This window comes from Bufo bufo, chromosome 10 (assembly GCF_905171765.1).
Source record: "Bufo bufo chromosome 10, aBufBuf1.1, whole genome shotgun sequence".
Classification (NCBI taxonomy): Eukaryota; Metazoa; Chordata; class Amphibia; order Anura; family Bufonidae; genus Bufo; species Bufo bufo.
The window spans coordinates 109,952,826-109,973,142 of NC_053398.1; the positions used below are offsets into that span (position 1 = coordinate 109,952,826).

The 20,317-nt window shown below is 44.2% G+C and overlaps 1 long non-coding RNA gene across 1 annotated transcript in view; it reads left to right on the forward strand.

Moving 5' to 3' along the window:
* The first annotated feature begins 365 nt into the window (after positions 1-365).
* The window catches only part of LOC120981025, a 76,934-nt gene continuing 56,982 nt past the window's right edge, over positions 366-20,317 (forward strand). Inside the window, exon 1 of the long non-coding RNA XR_005774607.1 lies at positions 366-405. This is a non-coding gene — a long non-coding RNA (uncharacterized LOC120981025). The remainder of the gene's footprint in view (positions 406-20,317) is intronic.

Genomic DNA, 20,317 nt, shown 5'->3' on the forward strand with positions numbered 1-20,317 from the left:
TGGAGGCAGTATTAGACTGCCAGATGATCGCTAACGAGCATTCCTATGAACTTCTGCCACGTTATCCCCTATCCTATGGATAAAATTCTGCCCAATATCACAACTTGCTAGTAAAACCCTTGACAGGCTGGAATTCCCCCAACACAACCACTGGGTGGCCACACATAGATACATATAGGACAGAAATCTCATGACACAATATTGCAAAATCATATTGTTTTGAATAGCAGATTATCTTGTGACACATGTATGGGAACATGTCCAGTCACAAAGAAAGCAAAGTAAGGATACATAATTCTCATACAATTGAGTGCAGTGGTATGGGTGGAATAGTGTGAATGAGATGAGTAGAGAGGCCCAGAAGACTGACCCGTACTGATATACCACTGATCACACATCCAATCAGTAGGTGACACTTGTTTTTGCTAGAATAACCTTTTAACTAAATTGAAATGTTGTTCTGCTATATTGTTATAAAAATGAATATCATTGGACAACTGTTTTACTAAAAGCATAAAAATGTACTAAATACACCAGAGATTTTTTCTTTACTTAGGTTCTTTTCATAAATATGAAGTCTGACATGTTTGTCCATAAAAGTCCATAAAATAGATGATAATTTGAAAAGCAGAAGTTTATAAATGTTACAAGATTTCCTGCCTACAGTTTACTTACATTACAACATTAGAAAAAGAAACATTTAAAGAACCAGTGGGTAGAATGTGTCTTATGACTTTGTAATCACATAAAATGTTATTGTTCAATATATTTATGCCAGAAAACTATTGTGAATGCTTTGCTTAATCTACATCTTTAAGTACAAAATTAAAGAACAACGAATGAGATTGAAGAGGGCATGTACAGTGCTTGCTGTCATTTGTAAGGGTACTTTCACACTAGCGTTAAAGTTTTCCGGTATTGAGTTCCGTCATAAGGGCTCAATTCCGGAAAATGCATTCTGTTCCGTTTCAGTTGCGTTCCCAGACCAGAGAGCAAACCACAACATGGTGTATTTTGCTTTCCGTCCTGGGGATGCAGAGAAAAATGTATCTGTCATGACCCCAATGCAAGTCAATGGGGACAGATCCGTTTTCTCAAGCACAATCTGCCACAATAGAAAACGGATCCCTCCCCCATTGACTTTCAATATAGTTAATGATGGATCCGTTTTGGCAATGTTAAAAATATGTTAAAGATAATACAACCAGATCCGTTCAACCGGATGCAGTTTGTTGTATTATCAGTAACGGAAGCGTTTTTGCTCGACCCTGCCGGATTCAGCAAAAACACTAGTGTGAAAGTAGCCTAAGTTCACATATTCTAAATGTTAAAGAGTCGCTGTACTTTCCCACAATTTTGTTTCAGCTAATAAAGAATAGTGTAACTAGCACAATTCTAAATCACTTCATTTTAAAAATATGCCTGCATCCACCTGAAAAAATTGCTGTAAAGTCATGACTACTAGGGGTTTCATTTCCACCTAATTTGCAGTCCACTGTCTGGTAACAGAGGTACAGAAGACAACTAAAAGTAAGTGGGAGCATGTTGGAGCTGCCTGAGATCATGAGCCTGACAAAACAACTTTTTCTAAACATCACAGGGGCCTCCTGCTGTTCCATGTTTTATCCTCATTAGCTTTATGAGCCATCTAGAAAAAAAAAACATAGTGGGAAGTGAGGTCACAGTACTGAGATAAGGAGACAACCCACTGCTTTTGAGAGAAATGTATCTAGCTGTGCGGCTGAAACAGGGAATAATATGGCTGAATAAGACTTTAGGGAACCCCAAGCATAACTGTTCCTTCACAGTTAAAATTTTACAAAAAAACACAGGCATAATGCAAACTTTTTTTAGAAAACTCAGCTACTAAAGAAGAGCAAATTTCAAAAAAATTAGACTCAGACGGTTTGCCGAATTTTTCAAAAAGATTTGCTTCGATCCAAATTTATTTGCTGCGAATTACGTAAAAAAAAAACTGCTATTTCCTGGCTGCAGAGAGTCTTTATAGGGGTGTGGAACACTGTGCCTTGCAGTAACACGCATAGGGAGTCTGCTGTGGTAGTGAAATAATACTGTGAGTCAGTATGACATGCAGATGACAGGGGTCGCTCTTAGAATCACTGCATACTTTACTTATTTGGGCAGTCACGGGCCCAAAACTGACCAAATAACTGAAGTATCAACTCAGCCTTACAGGTCGATGTTAGCGTCAAGAAGAAGCGCACTCTCATTAGCTGATTCCACATAGATGTCTACAGAACCTGTCCTATTAAACGCTTATACAAGTAGAGCCTCCCGACAGAGTGGAGAGGGTATCAGCAGTAAGTTTGTGTTGACGTCACTGATTAATTTGCCCTTCCTATGATCCGTCAGAACAATAACCCACAAAAAACGGGTCCTGTCTATGGAGCATAAACCTTCACTCGGTCAGCATTTGCTCAATAATCCATCAGTATTGCTAATGCCCAAAAAAAGGAGTGGATCTAAAACAGAGATAACACGTGAATGGAATATTTGCATGTCTTCTGTATTTAGTACCCACTCCTGCTTTTGGCTACCAAATCATAAGCCAATTCTGATGGGACCATACAGGCCTTGCAGCTGCTACACAGACAGGATCCGTTGTGTGTCTAATTTTTCCTTCCTTCTGACAGATCAGAAGAAGAGTCAAATAAATGATGATGTCAGCCAGGCCGAAAGGCAAAATAGTGGCCTATTCATGAAGCGGGGAGGGTGAAAACAGCATGAGAAGTCCACAGAGTGGCCCTATGACATAGTGGTGAGGTTGAAGCAGCATGAGAAGACCACAGAGTGGCCCAATGACAGAGTCTGGAGGTGGTGACAGCATCAGGAGGCAACAGAGTGGCAAGGTGACATAGTGTGGAGATGGCAGCACATGAATATTTTCAACTTACTGAAGCTGCATGATTTAATTGTGAATAGATGGTAAAGGCTCTTATCAATTTTACCCCAAAAAAACTATTTTGAAATTAAAAATTTCACCATGACGTCATTCGGTCCATACCGCAAAAAGGATTTTACCACATATAACTGCAGCGCTGAACACCGAATATATTTTTCTTTTTCTACTGATATACGCCACTAAAGGCTTTACCGCATATAACTGGAACAGTGAACCCCGAGTATATTTTTCTTTTTCCACGTATATACGCCCCTAAAGGCTTTTCAACAGACAACTGCAGCGCTGAACGCCGAATATATTTTTCTTTTTCTACTGATATGTGCAACTAAAGGCTTTACCACATATAACTGGAACAGTAAACACCAAGTATATTTTTCTTTTTCCAGGTATATACCGTAAGGCTTTACCACATATAACTGGAACAGTGAACACCGAGTATATTTTTCTTTTTCCACGTATATACGCCACTAAAGGCTTTTCAACAGACAACTGCAGCGCTGAAAGCCTAATATATTTTTATTTTTCTACTGATATGTGCCACTAAAGGCTTTACTACATATAACTGGAACAGTGAACACCTAGTATATTTTTATTTTTCCAGGTATATACGCCAATAAAGGCTTTTCAACAGAGGGTTATAGGCTGTCAGTTTCAAAAAACACCGGCGCCTGAGGCGGAGTGATCTGAAGTGAACGGGTCGTAGAGGAGGAAGTAGATATGCGCTGGAAGAGCCAGACGCTGTGCTCGTGCAGTTTCTTTGCTGCAGAGAAGTTCCGGTAGTGTCCAGTAAGCAATACCGCAGATAGATGTGGGCTGGTGTGAATTAGTTTGCATTTTTGTGCAGGGTTAGTGCATAGTGTATTCATCTGCATTGGTGCGCCGCTCTTATGGACGTGCGGTGCCATGCTCGCAGTCCGCAGCACACACACGCTCCTCTGTTCCCGACTTCCAGATAGTTCAGCAGAGCGCGCTGATAATGACGTTGTCACATAAGAGCACTGGGTGAAACGTGCTGCCGGGCCCTGCCTCCTTAAGGTGACCATGTCTGAGCAGACCATAAAAACCAAAAAGGAGGACTTCTGGCCATCTGTCCTGGCCTTGTGCTGGAAGGAGGACCAGGAGTCTAAAAACTGGACTGTCTGGCCTAAAACCGTACGTCTGGCCACCCTACACATACATCTGCAGAGAAGGCCCAGAGAGCTGTCAGTGTCACTTCTGACAATGCTTAAAATTTTTCCAAACTTTATTGTTTCTAATTAAAAAAACTCCAGGAAAACAGCATCCGAATCCTCACAATCACAAATTTTTTATAAATCTCTTTTTATTTAAAGTGTTTTCAATAATACAGCATGCCTCCAACATAATTTATGGATCTCTACATGAAAATAATGTATTTGCTGTAAATCGAGAGAGGGGGCATAGTTGGAGACATTGACTTCACAAGAGATGCAGAGCAGCAGAGTTCAGCCACCTCTATTTGCCAATAATACACGGCAAAAAGGACTTTACCACATATGCAGTGTCCCACTTATATGCTATATGTGGGCACTTTAATTTGCTTCTAAATGTCATATTCAATGTATTTAATATATTGTATTTTCCTAGTATCGGGCTGGCATTGTCATTACATTTATTCGCCCCTAGGTGGTGCTGACACCACATACTATATATAGCCAGGGGTTTGTTAATAAAATTAATTCAGGGTGAAGCAGTTAGTTGGAGTGAGAGAGGAGAAGGAAGTTAATGGAGGGGGAGAACAGGCAAGTTCCACAATGTAGCTGCCTTTATTTCCTCTGGTCCCTAATCAAGCCTGTAGATGACAGACCAAGGAGTCACAGAAGCCCAGCACAAGACAGTGAGTCTAAGTATGGATATAATGCAGGTCTAGTGAAGATTAGAGCTGAGTCTAGCCAAGGGACTTTACCAGCACCAGTGACCAGGAGGAACTTAAAGGTACAGTACCTGGACACAACTGGATAATTAGTGTGCAGAATTATCTTTTTCCACTAAACGCCAAAATTCCAGTTAAAGTAGCATCTGGATTATTACCTTTGATATAGAAATTAACTGTACCAACTGTCCTGAGACCATTGATTCAGCAAATGTTCAACTGTTTTACAACAACTGACTCCTCATCCTTCTTACTACTCTCAACATTTTCACCTTACGGTGCTGGCGTCACAAACACAGGGGCCCAGCCACCAAAGCACCTTAAACACCTATACCATCAAGGGCACCTCAACTTCCATCTGGCTGGTGTTCCCTGCAATAGAGAGTTCCCCGGAGGATTTAGTGCTGTCCTTCCCTCCACTGCACTGCCGGCCCAGGGAGGCTCTGATAACCGTGAGTACAAACTACTACTACTACCCCCATCGGCCCACCGTCACCTCACGTGTTGCCCCTGCGGTCCGGCTTGCTGCACATATAACTGCACAGCTGAACAGCAGGTATCTTTTGCCACTAATACACGGCAAAAAGGGCTTTACCACATATGACTGCACTGATGAATGGCAAATAGTGGACAGAGTGTGGAGGTGGTGGCAGCATCAGGAGGCCACAGAGCGGCACAATGACAGAGTGACCCGGTGACAGAGTGGGGAGGTGGGTGGCACTACCAGTACCCGCCGATGAAGGTGGAGAAAGAAGGAGCACTTGGCATCAGATATGTGGCATCAAGCGTGTGGCAGCATCAGAATAGTAGCTTAGTCAGATAGCCAGAAGAAACCAATCTCTTTTGTCAAACTGCTGGTGCGGCACCATAGATGATCTAGTCTGATGCATCAGGCATTGGTGGGTGGAAATCCTGGCCGATCCACGACAGATTCATCTTGACAAAGGTCAGTCTCTCTACATCTTCTTGGGGTAGCTATGGCCCCCGTCGCACTAAACACCCGCTCTAATGCCACACTACTGGCCGGGTAGGACAGCTTTTCCAGGGCAAACTCGCCCAGTTGCGGCCACAAATCCAGTTTGGCTGCCCAGTAGTCCAGCGGATCTTCAATGACGGTTGGCAGGGTGCACTCCAAGTTTGCCACCACCTGCTGGTTCAGGTTCTGCTCTATGTCTACCTGCTGGTGAGTAGTTTCTTCACTATGCGGGTAAAGAAAGCTGCTCATCAGCTACTCTAGACTCAGGCTGCTGACGCTGCTATCACTTGCGACGAAGTCGAAGATCGAGTCAACCAATCAAGAACTGCTGGGTCGCTGGTCAAGACACTGGGAGCTTAGGCCCCTCAAAGTAACCCCTGCTGCCACTCCCCCTTACTCTGCTGCGACCTGTGCCTGTGCCAAAAACATTTATGCCTCTGCCACTCCCCTGTGCAGGGCCTGGTACTTCTCTGTCTGAGATACTGTTAGCTGAACTAAATAAATAAAAATGCATATATATTTTTCTTTTTGTACAGAAATACTCCACTAAACGCTTTCACCACATATAACTGCAGAAGTAAACTCAGAATATATTTTTCTTTTTCTACTGAAATAGGCCACTAAACGCTTTCACCACATATAGCTGCAGAAGGGAACTGAGAATATATTTATCTTTTTTACTGAAATAGTCCACTAAACGCTTTCACCACATATAACTGCAGAAGTGAACTCAGAATATATTTTTCTTTTTGTGCTAAAATAGGCCACTAAATGCTTTCACCACATAACTGCAGAAGTGAACTGAGAATATATTTTCCTTTTTGTACTAAAATAAGGCACTAAACACTTTCACTACATATAACTGCAGAAGTGAACTGAGAATATATTTTTCTTTTTGTACTGAAATATGTCACTAAACGCTTTCACCACATAACTGCAGAAGTGAACTGAGCATATATTTTTCTTTTTGTAATGAAATACGCCACTAAACGCTTTCACCACCTATACTTTAGCTGTAGAAGTGAACTCCGTATATATATTTTTCTTTTTCTACTGAAATACGCCACTAAACGCTTTCACCACATATAGCTGCAGAAGTGAACTGAGAATATATTTTTCTTTTTTTACTGAAATAGGCCACTAGACCCTTTTACTGCAAATAACTGCAGCAGTGAACTGCGTATATATTTTTCTTTTAGTACTGAAATACGTCACTAAAAGCTTTTACCTCAAATAACTGCAACAGTAAACTGCGTATATATTTTTCTTTTTGTACAGAAATGGGCCACCAAATGCTTTCACCACATATAACTGCAGAAGTGAAATGAGAATATATTTTTCCTTTCGTACTGAAATAGGCCACTAAACGCTTTTACCGCAAATAACTGAAACAGTGAAATGAGTATTTATTTTTATTTTTGTACAGAAATACACCACTAAACCCTTTCACCACATATAACTGCAGAAGTGATTGGTGTATATATTTTTCTTTTTCTACAGATATAAGCCACTAAAGGCTTTTCAAAATAGCACTTGCACCCCAAGAACAAATTGCTGGAATGACAGACCTGTATAATGGCTATTTTGATCCCCAAATAATCTTTCCCTGCACTTGTAAATAGCTTTTTTTTCACAATGAGGTTTTTCCTATCACTGTCCCTAGCGCCGTCTTTTCCTGCACTAAGATGCTGTGAAATGATTCCTCCCTATCCTTATCCTCCACTTATAAATATTCCTATTGAGGTTTTTGTATCACTGTCCCTAGTGCCGTCTCACCTCTGTCCCCGCATTCAGAACGCTGGAAAATGTCTAAATCCAAAATGGCCGCCATTTTTATAGGGCTGTGACAGGGCTGTATCACAGGGCTGGCTGACTGCTGATTGGCTGCATGCATGGCATTATGAGTCATCCCGCCTTCCCAGAGTTCCTTTCCCCATGTCCTCACACGTGTAGCCACCATTTTAGCCTCAATTTTAGGAAAAATTACGATTCGTTACCACGAAGCGTGAGAAAATTCGCATTCATTGTAATTCAAATTTTTCCTGAAACTCGGATCGAATTCCACTTCATCAGCTTCGATTTGCTCATCTCTATCAGCTACGTTTCAAGTGTTTGATAGTGGTGGGTCTCATTTTGCATTCCTCATACATGATAATGAAAAAGTTGCTGCACTTGCGTGTGGCAATATCTATTGAAATCTAGGAGGGTTATGGAAAGAACAGGGTCAAGTGGGATTAGCACCTATATCCTGTGGATATGCTATTATTGCCTAAAATTTGAACACCCCTGTTAACTTTTATGTACTGTATCTGTCTCAAAGTATTCCAACCAATAGTTGGTATAGAATTAAGGCTGTATTACACCAACAGATTAATATTAGACACATTTTCTGACCAATCATTGGTCAGATGGCCATTTACACATGCAGATCTTTTGCTATACACACCAACTATTGGTCTGATTGGACAGAAATTGACAGATAATCTGCTGGTGTAATACAGCCCTTAGGCAAAAATCTCTAGCCATGCACCACATTTATCATCCAGCTTGAGCCCCTGTGATAAATTTGGAGTCTATAAAGTTCACACCATCTATAGGATTAGGAAATCTGCCCCATTGTATTTATAGTGTTTGCCATCAGATAAACCAATAAAGCTTGTCTTTGGAAGTTGGATACAGCATTATATATTATGTTGGGTAGCAGAAATGTCTACAAATAGAAAACTGGGCAGCTGACAAGGCTATCTTTTTCTGGAAGGCCTCAAGATTTTACTGCTTTACTAACCAGCCAGTACTGAGCAGAGGAGACAAGCTGTGCTATTTATCGTGTACAAGGTAATATTATAATTGATGTTATATTTAATACTTTGTATATGTAAACAAAATGCCTTCAATATTATCAAAGACTGAGATTTATTAAGACTTTAGTCAAAGAAAAGCTAAACATATACAACTAATGATATAATACTTGAAACGTTCTATAAAAGATAGATTACCACTTAAAAGGGCCCCTCATATAGATTATACTTACACCTGCATTGCTCCTGATCCCCGCACGGCCACTGGTGCATCTCCCACAGATTAAATCATCTAGCGACGGGGGGAGCAGACAATAGCAGGCCCCGATGTGGACAAGCGTACCTAGCATCGCGGGTGATGCAGCGGCGGCCGTGCGGAGATCAGGAGCATCGCGGGTGCGGAGAACGAGGTAAGTATAATGTATACGAAGGACCCGGGCATTGGGGAGCTTATTTTAAACATTGGATTACCCCTTTTAAGAACTGATTTTTTTTTTCATATTAGAAAAACTTATCACCAGTTACAGGTACATCAGGTGTATTGCAGAGGTCATTTAGTGCACTGCAGCCAGCTCAAAGGAGCCACCAGCATCCCATAGGAAAGCAAACCCCTGTCGTGTACAACCTGGAGTTTGAGGTGAAACTACGCAGTAATACAAGCGTAAAGAGGGACAAATGCATATATGCCATTTGTTTCTATGTATGTTTGTTTGTGGTTATGTTGCAGTCTGGATATTACACATCAACATAAGGTAAATTGCTTAACATTCCTGCCACGTAATCTTCACTTACGTTTTACAGATATTGAGGTTTTCTTTTTCGTGTCACATTTATTACCATACAATGGGAAGGAAATTAACAGAATTGGGCAAATGAATCGTAGCTTAGATCCGTAACTAGTTGTGTCATCACCGAATTCCATGAGTAAGGCTAATTTTACACTAGTGTTTTGCTAAATTCGGCAGAGTTCAGCAAAAACGCTACCGTTTCTGATAATACAACCATCTGCATCCGTTATGAACGGATCCGGTTGTATTATCTTTAACATGGGGGACGGATCCATTTTTTATTGTGTCAGATTGTGTATGAGAAAACAGATCCATCCCCATTGACTTGCATTGTGGGTCATGACGACCCATCCGAGGACGGAATGAGAACGGAAAAGAATGCATTTTGGAGCATTCCGTTCTGTTCAGTTATGTTTTCTCTCCATTGACAATGAACGGAGACAAAATGGAAGCGTTTTTTTCCGGTATTGAGACCCTATGATGGATCTCAATATCGGAAAATATTAATGCTAGTGTGAAAGTAGCCTAACCAATCACACAAATGTTATAAATAAATGAACTGAAACAATTGATGAACACCTATATCTGAAATGTCGTTTTTAGAAGAGGAGGTCAAATTATTAACAATAGTTTCCCTAATTGGATGACAAAGTGCATGTGCGTGGTTGCTGTGATGTTGCCACAGGAAGTTGCACGATGCTTACTTTGTACCCCAAAATGAGTACAATGAAACACAAAACCCCATTATTCTTCCTCAATGGAAAAATAATCACTAAAGATGAGCAAATCAATTCGACATGAATAGGATTTGTTACAGAAAATCCAAAACTTTTGCAAACCGTCCCACACAAATCGCTCGAAATGGAGACCGCCCTTTTACAGATCAGAAGACAAAGAAGAAGAATTACATGACCTTGGGCAGTGGTCTTGCAGGCTTCTCCATAATGCCTTGCAGACAACCCTACCTCTTAGTCATGAGGGTCTATAGGTATCAGGCAATGGAATAGTCATGGCTACTAAACAACACCCCAACCGGGAAATGCTGGTGTTTTAATGTAAAGGATAGAGGAGACATCTGACAGAGAAATAGTAAAATACAGAATACAGATAATGGGTTACTGTCAGTGAGAATGTTTTATAGGGAGGAGGAGAGAATAGATAGTGTGGGGTTTCGCTATGGTATACAGGATTAGCGGACACAGTATGACGGCAACAACAAGTTCTTTGCATCAAACTGTTCAGTGTTTTATTCACACTTTTGGCAAGTGACAAAACAAGCAGTCATAAACAAGCAAAAAATCACCTTGCGGTGTTGGTGGTAATTCACACCATGCGGCAATTCTGCCTTAAAGAGTCCTTGAGCATAGCAACACCAACCTGTTTTCACGCCAAACAGGTAGCAAGCCTTCATCCATACAGAAGGCTCCCAGATCCCAACACAGAGACCTCGCTTCTGAGCCCAGCTGTCTACTTAAAGACAGCCAGGTGCTGCCAAAATCCGGACCGGCACTTAAAATCCTGTCCAGTATTTGACCTCACCTGGCTGTAAATCAGTCCATTAGCACATGCTGGGAGGAAAATACCTGTTTTCCCAGACCAAACCTTTCACTGTGTCACATATCCCTCCACCCCTTTGTTCAAAACTGAGGAGGTGAACACACGCCAGACAGTGTACATGGGACAGGGGATCTGCGTTTACCTGTAACCGGCCTGCCCTGTGTTCCACCGAAAACGTAAAGTTTTGTAGGGAGAGAAACCATCGGGTGACCCGGGCATTTCTATCCTTGGCCTGGCTCATCCACTTGAGAGGAGAGTGGTCAGTCACCAGGTGAAATTTTCTCCTTAATAAATAATAGCAGAGAGATTCTAGTGCCCACTTGATAGCCAGGCACTCTCTCTCCACTAAACTATACCAGGTCTCGGCTGGGGTGAGCTTACGGCTGAGGAAGACAACGGGATTCTCATCCCCGTTGACTTCCTGAGACAGTACAGCACCAAGGCCTACTTCAGAGGCATCGGTCTGTACTATAAACTCCCTTTTGAAGTCGGGCGTCACCAAAACCGGGGACCTGCACAGTGCCGACTTCAAAGCGGAGAAAGTATTTTCTGCCCGATCATCCCAGCGAACCATCGTTGACTTGTGTCCCTTCAAGAGTCCTGTCAAGGGCGCGGCTAAAGTAGCAAAGTGGGGAACAAACCTCATGTAATAGCCCACCATTCCCAGGAACGACTTTATTTGCCTAGTGGTGACAGGTTGGGGCCAATTTCGTATCGCCTCTATTTTGTTCACTTGGGGTTTGATGACTCCACGCCCAATGACATACCCCAGGTACTTAGTCTCTTCTAACCCTATCGCACATTTTTTGGGTTAGCGATTAGGCCAGCTTTCCGAAGGGAGTCCACTACAGCCTGCACTTTGGGTAGGTGACTTTCCCAGTCGGTACTGTGGATAGCAATATCGTCCAGGTAAGCTGAAGCGTACCGACGAAGCACAATGTCCATTAGTGGCTGAAAAGTGGCAAGGCGCCATGCAAACCAAAGGGTAAGACATTATTATAATACAGCCCCTCAGGCGTGATGAAGGCAGTTTTCTCTTTGGCAGCCTCCATTAGGGACACCTGCCAGTACCCTTTTGTGAGGTCCAAAACATCAAAATACCAGGCTAACCTCTCGATGAGCTCATCCACCCGGGGCATGGGATACGCATCAAACTTGGAAACCTCGTTAAGTTTTCGAAAGTCGTTACAAAACCACAACGTCCCGTCCGGTTGGGTATCAATACTATATGACTGGCCCACTCACTTTTTGACTTCTCAATGATGTCTAGCTGGAACATTAGCTGCACCTCCTCCAATATTGCTTGTCGCTGAGCCTCGTGTACACAGTATGGTTTTAATCGGACTTTTGCCTGAGGCTCAGTGACAATGTCATGCTGGATTATGAAAGTGCATCCAGGGAAGTCCAAGAACACATCCGTGTTCCGACTAACAAACTCCCTGGCCTCCTGAGTCTGTTTAGAGGAGAGGCTGTCAGCAATTTTCTCTGTGGTAGCCGGCTCTCTTGCATCACACAGAGGGGCCAGTACCCCTTCTCCTAGAAAACCCGGCCGCTGGCTGTCTTCTGTACAGGTTTCTCTATCGTTCCACAGTTTGAGTAAATTCACATGGTAAACTTGCTCCGGCTTTCGCCGCCCTGGCTGGTGTACCTTGTAGTTTACATCTCCAATTTTCTCGAGAACCTCGTAGGGCCCCTGCCACCTAGCCAGGAACTTACTGTCCACGGTCGGCACCAGAACCAAAACCCAATCACCCGGGTTAAATATCCGGACCCAAGCCTGACGATTATAGACTCGACTCTGGGCTCGCTGAGCTGCCTCCAAATGCTCCCTAACAAGAGGCAACACTGTCTCTATCCGATCTTGCATCTGGGTAACGTACTCAATGACACTTTTATGTGGAGTGGGTTGTTGTTCCCACGCTTCTTTGGCTACGTCCAAGAGACCCCGAGGGTGTCTGTCATATAGAAGTTCAAAGGGCGAGAACCCAGTAGAGGCCTGGGGTACCTCTTGCACTGCGAACATGAGATAGGGCAGAAGGGAGGTCCCATTCCTTCTTATCTTTAGACACTACCTTTTTCAACATATTTTTTAATGTTTGGTTAAACCATTCTACCAGACAGTCCGTTTGCTGATTGTAAACGGACGTCCGTAGTTGTTTTATGTGCAACAACTTACAGAGTTCCCTCATCACCTTGGAAAGAAAAGGGGTCCCTTAGTCGATCAGAACCTCTTTAGGTAGTCCCACGCAGGAAAACATCTCCATTAACTCCTTAGCTATAAGTTTGGCCGAGGTATGTCGCAGTGGCACTGCCTCCGGGTACCGAGTGGCATAGTCTAGAATGACTAAGATGTGTTGATGCCCTCTGGCGGACTTCGGTACTGGGCCTATGAGGTCCATAGTAGTGTTGTGCGAGCATGCTGGGCTGAATACCAGTTTTTCCGTAGATGGTGTCCGCTGCGGACAGTTAAATTATCCGTGCCACATCTCCTGTTTAAAGTGTGCGCATACCTAATATATCAGTGACATCCAGTGCACTTTTTACGTAGGCACTGCGAACTGTGACATTACCTGTGGTACCTGTCCTTTATAACGTTTCCTCATCACAAATACCTTTGTAAATTTTTTTGCACATACACTTCCAAATCCTACGCTACTGTACGTGTGACATACTTTCAAGCATATATAACATTTAAAATGAAGAAGGCGAGCAGTAAGGGACGGGGAAGTGGCCATGATGCTGGTGCATGATGGTGCACGCAGAGGCCGTGGCTCTGGGCGCGGAGAAACAGTGCCTGCTGCCAGAGCACAAGAAAAATAATCATCCAAGATACCTAGCTTCATCTCCCAGTTTGCAGGGCGGTGCAGGACACCACTCTTGAAGTCAGACCAGTGCAACCAGGTGGTCGGTTGGATTGCAGCAGATAATGCTTCCAGTCGGTTAAGCACCACCCTGTCTTCCACCAAGTTCAGTCTCAGTAGACAGGAGACTGGTCAACACAATCCTCACCCTGATCCTCCTTCCTTCCACCATTTACAGTCTGGCCAAACAAGTGATCCCACACTTGGATATTCCGAGGACCTCTTTTCATTGCCATTACTTGATTTGGCCCTCTCGCCAAGCACGCTTGAAGAGAGACATGAGATCTTGTGCCCTGATTTCCAACCTCTTGAACATCCACAGTCACAAGAACATGACGGTGGGGAATGGCAATTTGCGTTTAATGAGGTGGATGACGATGAGACACAGTTGCCAATGAGTCAACCGCAATTACTGTCTCAAGAGGTTGATGAAGAGGATGAGACTCAGATCACTGAGGTTGTGGTTAGGTCAACAAATTAGGAGGATGATCCGAGCAAGGAAGTGGAAGAGGAGGTGGTGGACGATGAGGTCACTGACCCAACCTGGGAAGGTGGAAAGCCGAGCGAGGACAGCAGTACAGAGTGGGAGGGATCCGCAGCACTGCAGCAGGCTGGAAGAGGCAGTGGGGTGGCAAAAGGGAGAAGGCGGGCCACACCACACAGGCCTGCAACTGTTCCACAGAGCAATCCCTTGCAGAAATCTCCCTTGCCAAGGGGTAGATGTTCCACAGTATGGCGCTTTTATGAGGAAAGTGCGGGCGATAAAAGAATAGTAGTTTGCAACCTGTGCCATACGAAAATTAGCTGGGGCGTGAACACTAGCAACCTCACCACCACCAGCATGATCTGCCACATGGCATCCAAGCACCGTAATAAGTGGGACAAATGCCTGGGTCCACAATCTGTGTCTGCTGGTCACTCCACTGCCTCCTCTTCCCCTATATTATGTGCTGGCCAATCCCCTGTAAAAGGCACAGTCCCGGATGCATCCCGCCGTGCACCTGGACCTTTGCAAGCACCATCAGCTACCACATCCAATTCCGTGTCCCAGCGCAGCGAACAAATGTCCTTTCCCCTAGACATTTGAACGCAAGCTCAAATACCTAGCCACCCACCCACAGGCAATAGCGCTAAATGTGCAACTTTCCAAATTACTGGCCCTGGAAATGTTGTCATTTAGGCTTGTGGACACTGAGGCCTTCCGCAGCCTGATGTCGGCGGCTGTCCCTCGTTACACAGTCCCCAGCCGCCACTATTTTTACGGTGTGCCTTGCCTGCCTTACACCAACATGTGTCCCGTAACATCACCCATACCCTGACCAACGCAGTTATTGGGAAGGTCCACTTAACCACATACATATGGGCAAGTGCATTCGGCCAGTCATCAGTGCAGACACCAGTCAGTCATCAGTTGGTAGCTGGAAGCAGTGTAGCACTGCAGTGGGGAATCAGCAACAGGCCGTGCAGAAGCTGATATGCTTAGGGAACAAACAGCACACCACCGCAGAGCTGTGGCAGGGGATAAGAAACCAGACTGTGCTGTGGATCTCGCCACTCAACCTGGAACCAGGCATGGTTGTGTCTGAAAATGGCCGTAACTTGGTGGCGGCTTTGGAGCTCGGCAAAATCAGACACATCCCATGCCTAGCCCACGTGTTCAACCATGTGATTCAGCGGTTTCTCAAAACCCCAAATTGCCCGAGCTACTGGTTAAGGTGCGCTGCGCGTGTGCACATTTCTGCAAGTCACCAACAGCTCAAGCCAGTCTGTCAACGCTGAAGCAGCGCATGAAATTGCCAGCTCACCGGCTGTTGTGCGACGTGAGCACGCGCTGGAACATAAAGTTCCACATGTTGGCCAGGCTTTGTGAGTAGCAGAGGGCAGTAGTGGAATACCAGCTGCAACATGGTCGTCACCTTTCCAGTCAGCTTCCGCTATTCACAAGTGAGGAGTGGGCATGGATGTCTGACCTCTGTGAGGTTTTAAGAAACTTTGAGGAATCAACACAGATGGTGATCAGCGATAACGCTATTATCAGCGTAACCATCCCACTTCTGTGTCTACTCAAACGCTCGCTGCTCACAATTAAGGACGACACTTTGCATGTGGAAGAGGTGGAAATGGAGGAAGACATTACACAGGGTGATAGCCAGACCACCCTTAGTTCATCTTCTCCGCACGAATTGAACGATGAAGAGGAGGAGGAGCAGGAGATGGTTGCCTCTACTACAGAGGGTAGTACCCATGGAAGTTTTATTCCATCTGTTCAGCATGGGTGGGCAGAAAAAGAGCAAGAGGATGATGAGATTTAGAGTGATCCTCCTGATAACGACAGCGAAGTCTTGCCTGTTGGTACTGTGGCACACATGGCTGACTTCATGTTAGGCTGCCTTTCCCGCGACCCGCACACTATACGCATTTTAGAAAACACGGATTACTGGTTGTTCACCCTTCTCGATCCCCGCTACAAAGAGAACTACTCATCTCTCATTCCTCTGGTTGAGAGGATGAGCAAAACGGTGCAATACCAGAAAATCCATGTTGAAAAATTGATCCAAAATTTTCCATCTGACAACGCTGGCGGCAGAGTCCGTAGCTCCTTGGCCAACTAAGGAGGGGAGACAAGGGGAACACACATCAGTTCCAACAGAGGCAGCGCAACACTCTCCAAGGCCTGGGACAGTTTCATGACACCCCGCCAGCACCCTCACCCTGATGCGCAGCCAACTGTCACAAGGAGGAAAACATTTTGGAAGATGGTGAAGGAGTACATAGCAGACCGTGTCAGTGTCCTCAATGATCCCTCAGTGCCTTACAACTACTGGGTGTCCAAGCTGGACACATGGCACGAACGGGCGCTCTACACCTTGGAGGTGCCTGCCTGGTCCGCCGCCAGCGTTTTGTCTGAGTTGGTATTTAGTGCTGCTGGTGGCATTATAACAGATAAGTGTATCCGCCTGTCAACTGAAAATGCTGACAGGTTGACTCTTATAAAAATGAACAAGGCCTGGATTGACCATGACTTCTCGACTCCACCAGAGGAAAGCGGCTGAACATAAAGGCACTTTAAATGTGTTGTTTGTAATGTACTGAATACACTGTATTCCCATGCACCCCTTCCACCACAAACAAGGGTATATGGCTGAATCTTCCTTTTCTCATCCTCCTCCTCCTTTTCCATCATATCAACATGCTTATTCGTCACATATACTGCCCTCGCATATATGCCCTTCGGATATAATGTTTTACAGGGTCAGCTCACATGCTGGCCCTCACATATAATTTTTTAGAGGGTCAGCTCACCAGCAGGCCCTTGCATATAATTTTTTAGAGGGTCAGCTCAGCTGCAGGCCTTCGCATATAATTTTTTAGAGGTTCAGCTCACCAGCAGGCCCTCACCTACAATCTTTCCCAGGGTCATCTTACCAGCAGGCCCACACCTAAAATCTTTTATAGGGTCAGCTCACCTGCAGGCCCGCACCTAAAATATTTTACAGGGTTAGCTCACCTTCAGGCCCTCACCTAATTATACCTAATAGGTTAAATCGCGCATGCTGCCTTGCTTGGATGTGGTGGCTGAAGCTGTTTGTCAGGCTCCCTCTCCGGAATCGAACCATGATTCCCACATTACCCATGGTCTACATGGTTTTGGCTAAAAATAACATTGAAAGTTAATAGGGCAGACATTCGAATGGATCGTCGCTATCATGGAGATGTGCGATCGTCCCCAGGTTATCTAGAGTAACCAAAGCGGCAACAGGCCCTCGCCCATAATGTTTTAGATGGTCAGATCAGCAGGTCCTTGCTCCAAATGTTTTTGAGGGTCACCAGCAGGTCATCAATCATAATTTTTTAAGGCTGTGTATGATGCCCTCCTTTATGTGTAAAAAAGGGTGTATTGGAGTGCTGGTTCCTTGTAATTTTTGACAGCCCTTTCACTTAGTGCATAGGCTTTATGAGTGTAGGAGTCCCATTACATGAACAATTGTACCACAATGTGAATGATAACTACTAATGTCCAGAGGACTAATATGCACCTATTAATCCAGCACCTATTCCAAGATACCTAATATTTAATATTTAACTTTTATTAGTATGCTGTAAAACCGAGTTGCTAACTTAACTATATGTTAAAATCCCCACAATTCTCCGTTTGTACATGTATTTCGCCATAGTGGTCTGCACCTACAGTCAGGTCCATAAATATTGGGACATCGACACAATTCTAACATTTTTGGCTCTATACACCGCCACAATGGATTTTAAATTAAATGAACAAGATGTGCTTTAACTGTAGAATGTCAGCTTTAATTTGAGGGTATTTACATCCAAATCAGGTGAACGGTGCAGGAATTACAACAGTTTGCATAATTGCCTCCCACTTGTTAAGGGACCAAAAGTAATGGGACAATTGGCTGCTCAGCTGTTCCATGGCCGGGTGTGTGTTATTCCCTCATTATCCCAATTACAATGAGCAGATAAAAGGTCCAGAGTTCATTTCACATGTGCTATTTGCATTTGGAATCTGTTGCTGTCAAGATGAGATCCAAAGAGTTGTCACTATCAGTGAAGCAAGCCATCATTAGGCTGAAAAAACACCACAAACCCATCAGAGAGATAGCAAAAGCATTAGGCATGGCCAAAACAACAGTTTGGAACATTCTTAAAAAGAAGGAACGCACCAGTGAGCTCAGCAACACCAAAAGACCCGGAAGACCACAGAAAACAACTGTGGTAGATGACCGAAGAATTCTTTCCCTGGTGAAGAAAACACCCTTCACAACAGTTGGCCAGATCAAGAACACTCTCCAGGAGGTAGGTTTATGTGTGTCAAAGTCAACAATCAGGAGTGACTTCACCAGAGTAAATACAGAAGGTTCACCACAAGATGTAAACCTTTGGTGAGCCTCAAAAACAGGAAGGCCAGATTAGAGTTTTCCAAACGACATCTAAAAAAGCCTTCACAGTTCTGGAACAACATACTATGGACAGATGAGACCAAGATCAACTTGTACCAGAGTGATGGGAAGAGAAGAGCATGGAGAAGGAAAGGAACTGCTCATGATCCTAAGCATACCACCTCATCAGTGAAGCATGGTGGTGGTAGTGTCATGGTGTGGGCATGTATGGCTGCCAATGGAACTGGTTCTCTTGTATTTATTGATGATGTGACTGCTGACAAAAGCAGCAGGATGAATTCTGAAGTGTTTCGGGCAATATTATCTGCTCATATTCAGCCAAATGCTTCAGAACTCATTGGACGGTGCTTCACAGTGCAGATGGACAATGACCCTAAGCATACTGCAAAAGCAACCAAGAGTTTTTTAAGGTTAAGAAGTGGAATGTTATGCAATGGCCAAGTTAATCACCTGACCTGAATCCGATTGAGCATGCATTTCACTTGCTGAAGACAAAACTGAAGGGAAAATACCCCAAGAACAAGCAGGAACTGAAGACAGTTGCAGTAGAGGCCTGGCAGAGCATCACCAGGGATGAAACCCAGCATCTGGTGATGTCTATGCCTTCCAGACTTCAGGCTGTAATTGACTGCAAATGATTTGCGACCAAGTATTAAAAAGTGAATGTTTGATTTATGAATATTATTCTGTCCCATTACTTTTGGTCCCTTAACAAGTGGGAGGCACATATGCAAACTGTTGTAATTCCTGCACCGTTCACCTGATGTGGATATAAATACCCTCAAATTAAAGCTGATAGTCTGCAGTTAAAGCACATCTTGTTAGTTTCATTTAAAATCCATTGTGGTGGTGTATAGAGACAAAAATTTTAGAATTGTGTTGATGTCCCAATATTTATGGACCTGACTGTATATACAGGTTGTGCTGACTCAATTCCCCTAAAATCCCAGTGCGTCGCAGTCCTCACTTGTCTAGTTTTATTTACTATAGTGTTGTCCAGCATCCGCTTCCTTAGTATGGGGTGACAGGTCGCTACTAATCACCACTGATGCGGCTGGCTGCGCGCTGCCAGCATGCTATGTATTCAGTGCTGCGATTCCCCTTATGCTGCTTGGGGCTGCGGACTGCACTGTGTTAAAACTGAAGCCTCACGCTGCCCCCCGACATGTTTCGCCGTAACCGGCGTCTTCAGGGGTTAGGGCAGAGTGAAGACACCGGTTACGGCGAAACATGTCGGGGGGCAGCGTGAGGCTTCAGTTTTAACACAGTGCAGTCCGCAGCCCCAAGCAGCATAAGGGGAATCGCAGCACTGAATACATAGCATGCTGGCAGCGCGCAGCCAGCCGCATCAGTGGTGATTAGTAGCGACCTGTCACCCCATACTAAGGAAGGGGATGCTGGACAACACTATAGTAAATAAAACTAGACAAGTGAGGACTGCGACGCACTGGGATTTTAACAATGTGAATGAGGTCCTCCTTTATGTGATATACAGGTTGTATCGGAGTGCCTCTTCCTTGTAACTTGGCAGCACTTGCACTTTATATACAAGTAAATATACAGGAAAGAATTTTTCCTATCAATTTTTCCTCTAAAATAGTTTT